Below are 6,089 nucleotides of genomic sequence, written 5' to 3' on the forward strand. Positions count from 1 at the left end.
TTTTGTCTCAGTAATTTGGAGACGGATTTGCAAGTAGCGGTCAAATGGGAGCTAAATCGGGCGACGCGGTCCAGATTTATGATTTCGATCGATGCCCTATGCGGCTGAATAGTCTTTTCTTCCTGCAGTAGTCTGGCAAGCTCTCCAGGTACTTCACAATCTTCCTCACTTCCATCCTCGGCTTGGTAGATCGGATTTTCAAAGTCATAATGGACAGTAGTAGAATTATTATCAACAGGATCCAGAGTGGATATGGGTTTGTGAGTTGTTACGTGAGTGTGTGCAAGAAAACATAGCTTATTTGAGAGACGACAGGAAAGATAAAGAGGCAATATTTGAATGCAAAAAAAAGTCTATTGATTTATTGAATGTGAATATGCTTATGAAAATGACAAAACATTTAACCAAATTTGATACACTAAATAAGCAATAACAATTATTCCTGACTAAAGGAAATCGGGATAGTGTCTTCAGCCTTCCAATTATTGAGTCCGTCACCAATTGTTAGGAAAATCCAGCTATCCAAGTCACAATCGTTATCAGCATCTTCCACAGTATTGACAGTCTCGTCATGGTTAGGCAGAGGGGCAGTGATGTCGTTAGGAGTCTCCGGAGGATCAGAGGTAGCCGCCTGTATCTTTCCACTTCGAATGCCGTGTTCAACATGTTCACCTGTTAATACAAGTTCAGTGAAACCCGATGAGGAACTTCTCAATAGATGGCTGTAGAATGGGCCAGTCAGTGTACCCATGAACATGTCTACTAATTCCCGATCAGTCATAGGGGGTTTGACTCTGCCAGCCAAATCTCTCCATTTTTGAGCATATTCTTTGAAACTTTCTTTAGATCCCATAGTCATATTCTGCAACTGTAGCCGAGTAGGCGCTAGTTCAGAATTATACTGGTACTGCTTGTAGAAAGTTGTCGCCAGATCAGTCCAGGTGTGGATGTTAGAGCTTTCGAGCTGATAATACCACTCTAACTGTGTGCCAAACAGACTCTCTTGGAAGAAATGGATCCAAAGCTTCCTGTCAGTGGTATACGGCTGAATCTTTCTCACATAAGCTCTCAGATGCATCTGAGGACAAGACGCACCATCGTACTTAGTGAAAGTGGGGATCTTGAATTTGCGGGGGATGACCACGTCGGAAACCAGACCCAAGCTTTCAAAATCCAGATTGGGCGCCTTCTGGCCTTCCATAGCTAGCATACGTTCTTCTAGCAACTTGTACTTGCCATCTTTTGGAGAGTACTGTTCATTCTCATAATCTTCATCGTCGTCCTCAGGGTTGAAGAGATCAACATCCTCCTCTCCTGAATCATTTTCTGTCTCCTCTTCTTGCTCTTTCGGCATTCTGATCTTGACTCCTGCGGCCTGTCTTTTAAGCCTTCTTCCCGGGTTAATGTAACTCACGGGTTTCTTGTCTTTCTTCTTCTCGAGCAATAGAGCCTTCAGTTCCTCCTGCCCCTTGGATAAGTTCAAGATCATCTCCTGGAATTGAGCATTCTGAGCCTGGAGATCTTTGACAGTTTGTTCGAGGTCCATTTTTCTGTTTGGAGGAAAACCGTGAGAACACTGATCCCTTAGAATACCTGTTATGCAATGTTATGCGATGCTATGCAATGTATGAAATGTTTCCAATGTTTAAAGTCCTTGAAATGGTCAGTACAATGCCATGATGTTGTGATGTTATGATGTTATCATGTTATGATGTTATGATGTTATGATGTGAAATAAATAACAAGCACAAGCAAGTCACACAACAATCATTCCTAGGTTTTAAGGCTTGCATGAGTTCCATAGGTAAGTACCCTCCCCATTGAAGTTTGGTTGGTTCAACCTGTCCTAGAATAGTAACCGGGTTCTAGAAGGATCTCAAATCATCGACCTTTCCTTAAGTCCACTTCAGTGCAACGCCAAGTGGTTGACCAAAGCTTCCCTAAAGTCCAATCTCAAAGAGTGTAGTATCGAGTATCAACCAACCCCAGTTGGAACCGAAGTCAGTTATCTCACTACTTTCTAATGGCTAGGATGAGTCAATTAGGGTTCTAAAGGTCTGGTTAATGTTTTGATGACACCACGCGGAAGCCAAATTTTTCCTCAAGTAAACATGAGGAACATCAGGACATCCAAAGTGTCACATTAACCGTAGCCATCATTTTAACCATTCCAGTATACGCCGGATAGTCGCGATGATCTATTGCTACTTACCTAAGGTACACTAGATCCGGGTGTAGGATCTTTCACACGAAAATACCCTTAAAAGAAGGAACAATTTGAAAACATAAATGATTTTTTTTTTAAGGTGACCTCTCTTTGTACTCCCCAGCAGAGTCGCCAGTTTTGTCATACGGTGAACTGACTTTTTGTGTTTTGCTTTGGAAAGCAAATGTCGCGGTTAGCAAGAGTCGCCACCGACTTTTCTTTCATCCAATAAGGAAAGGCGGAAAAGAACAGGAAAGACCTTAATTTAGATTTTGGGTTCGGGAGGTACATTATACAAAGGGAAGGTGTTAGCACCCTTTGTATCCATGGTTATCCATGGGCTCTTAATTGCTTGATCACTTATGTTTTTCTTGTCTGAAAAAATATGTGAGAGTTGTTTAGAAAATGTTTTGAAAAGAGAGTTTAACTTTGTAATGATTCTTGTACGAATGTATACAAAGTATTTATCTCGTTTAATTTTGAAAGCTGTTTAGAAAAATATAACTTGACAATGATTCTAGTACGAATGTATGCCAAGTGGTGATTTTCTGATGGAGGTGTTGAAAAGTGTGAGGTGTGAAAAGTAGTTTTAGTTGTGAGCAAGCATTTAGGAGTTATACCTACCCAAGGTCTTTATGGGCATTTCCTATCCTTATGAGGGTAAAACTGTCCTTACTATTGAGAAATAAGTAGTTTTATCCTTTGGATATAAAAGGGTCAACGTAGGGTCATCGACTGGTCATTGAAGGTAACATTTGCAAGGATACCTTAGCATTCGAAGGGACGATCATCATTTAACCGTAGGCTATACCGAAGGGTCATCGAGGGACAAAGGCAACATTCGAGGGACTATGATGATTTAACCAAAGGGTCTTTGCTAAGTGCATCCCCACATTCGCGGGACATGACCATAATACCGTAATATCGTAGGGTAACAAAGAGAGGTCCAAGATCGCATATTTAAAGGCAAAGTTTTACAATTAATTAGATAGCCGTAATCGATTAAGTAATTAGGTCCACATTAAAATCGATGAAATCAATACATTAAAATCAGCTAGGTGATTTAGGATGAATCTCCACATTAAAATTAAGTAATTCAGAATCCATCTCCATAAGGGTATCCCACACATAAAGTGGAGTACCTAGCCGGCCGTTTCCTCGGGAATATGTAAGCCTTTACACAATTCAGCACACGGGTTAGAACATCGAGATAAAGTACAATTGAAAATTGCACCACAAAATAAACACAACAGTCATAAAGTCAGGCCAAATAATGCAGAATTATAATAAATCTTGATTAGATAAACATAAGGCAGAACAGAAAAGAAACAAAACAGCCACTGTCACGTTCGCTCCTGCTTCGCCTAGCGAAGGCTTAGCGAGTGCTCGCTACAGGCTCGCTTAGCGATGTGCTAGCGAGCGGCTACGTGTTTTGGGTTTGATAGCAGCATGATCTCCGGAACCCTGAACTTTATGGCATTTAATTACAGGAATAGCATGGACAAACATTCAGGATATTCAGGCATACTTAAATTCATATGTGAAATCAAATTACATATCCGAAAATTTAATCATGATGCCTTATGTATGTAGAGATTACCGATTAAAAGCATAAAACAGTAGCGATGCGCAAACCTGTTTGCAACTGAGCTGTGATGTTGAAGGGACTGACCTCTGTTGGTATCGGATGGAGTTGGGCGGAGGTAACTTCGGTGCGGATGAGCGGCCTTCAGGGTTTCTTTACTCGGAATTCTCTGAGTTAGTCTCCAGGGTTTCTATGCCAGGGTTTCTGTCCGTCTTCGTCTGTCCTTTTCGTGACTGAAGTCCTTAGTATTTATAATGCTTTTGGTGACCTAATGGGCTCAGAATGAAGCCCGAAAATTCTGATATATCGCAAGCTTCGCTAGGCGAGTATTGTAGCGAAAGGTTCGCTAGGCGAAGGAGTTGCTCGCCTAGCGAGCAAGCTAGTTTGGGCCTTTTTCTGGATTGGGTCTTTTGTGAGTTGGGCTTTTGTTCCTTTAAGGTCAGTGCCTTGAAAAACAAGTTGGAGTGCCTTGAAAAATGCCTTGTAATATTAACGGGTAAATTTTGGGGTATGACATCAGCGAGAAGGGTATTGAAGTTGATCCTGCCAAGGTCAAAGCAATACAAGAGATGTTTGCGCCCAAAACTGAGAAGCAAGTCAAATGTTTTCTCGGCCGCTTGAATTATATCTCCAGATTAATTTCCCATATGACTGCCACATGTGCGCCTATATTCAAGCTTCTTCAGAAAGATCAGTCTTGTGATTGGACCAAAAACTGCCAGAAAGCTTTTGACAGTATCAACGAATATCTGCTTGAACCTCCAATTTTGTCTCCACCTGTTGAAGGAAGGTCGTTGATCATGTATTTGACTGTGCTTGAAGATAGTATGGATTGTGTTCTTGGTCAGCAAGATGAGACTGGAAAGAAAGAATTTGCAATTTACTATCTCAGTAAGAAGTTCACCGACTGTGAGACTCGGTATTCTATACTTAAAAAGACATGTTGCGCATTGGCTTGGGCTGCTAAGCGTCTGCGTCAATATATGTTAAATCATACCACTTGGTTGATATCCAAAATGGATCCAATCAAGTATATATTTGAGAAGCCTGCTTTAACTGGGAGGATTTCCCGTTGGCAGATGTTGTTATCAGAGTATGATATCGAATACCGATCTCAGAAAGCGGTCAAAGGTAGTATCTTGGCTGACCATTTGGCTCACCAACCAATTGAAGATTACCAGTCAGTGAAATATGATTTTCCTGATGAAGAGATCTTGTACTTGAAAATGAAAGATTGTGATGAACCATTGCTTGAAGAAGGGCCAAAACCTGGTTCCCGTTGGGGCATGGTATTTGATGGAGTTGTTAATCAATATGGAAATTGCATTGGGGCAGTGATCATTACTCCTCAAGGCACGCATCTACCATTTACAGCTAGATTGACTTTCAACTGTACACACAACATGGCAGAATATGAAGCTTGCATTATGGGGCTCGAAGAGGCCATGAATCTCAGAATCAAGTATTTTGATGTCTTTGGAGACTCAACTTTGGTTGTGAATCAGATCAAAAGTGAATGGGAGACAACTCAACCCGGTTTAATACCATATAGAGATTATGCGAGGAGGATTTCAACTTTCTTTATAAAGGTTGAGTTTCATCATATCCCTCGAGATGAAAACCGGATGGCAGATTCTCTTGCAACATTGGCGTCAATGATTGTGGTGAAGTATTGGAATGAAGTTCCTAACTTGTCTGTGATGCGTCTTGATAGGCCAGCTCATGTGTTTGCTGTTGAAGAGATCAAAGATGAGAAGCCATGGTATTATGACATCAAATGTTTCCTCCAAAGTCAGGTTTACCCACCTGGGGCATCTTTGAAAGATAAGAAGACTTTGAGAAGATTAGCCGATAATTTCTACTTGAATGGTGATATACTGTACCAGAGAAACTTCGACATGGTTTTGCTCAGATGCGTGGATAGACACTCAACAGACTTGTTGATGACTGAAGTGAATGAAGGTTCCTTTGGTACTCATTCCAATGGACATGCAATGGCAAAGAAGATGTTGTGAGCAGGTTACTATTGGCTGACAATGGAATCTGACTGTTGCAAGTTTGTGAAGAAGTGCCACAAGTGTCAAATTTATGCTGATAAGATTCATGTTCCTCCGACACTATTGAATGTTATTTCTTCCCCATGGACATTATCCATGTGGGGAATTGATATGATTGGGATGATTGAGCCCAAAGCTTCGAATGGACATCGTTTCATTCTGGTGGCAATTGACTACTTCACCAAATGGGTTGAAGCGGCATCGTATGCAAATGTAACCAAGCAAGTTGTTGTAAGGTTTA

The sequence above is a fragment of the Lathyrus oleraceus genome, chromosome 7, assembly GCF_024323335.1.
Source record: "Lathyrus oleraceus cultivar Zhongwan6 chromosome 7, CAAS_Psat_ZW6_1.0, whole genome shotgun sequence".
NCBI classification, from domain to species: domain Eukaryota; kingdom Viridiplantae; phylum Streptophyta; class Magnoliopsida; order Fabales; family Fabaceae; genus Lathyrus; species Lathyrus oleraceus.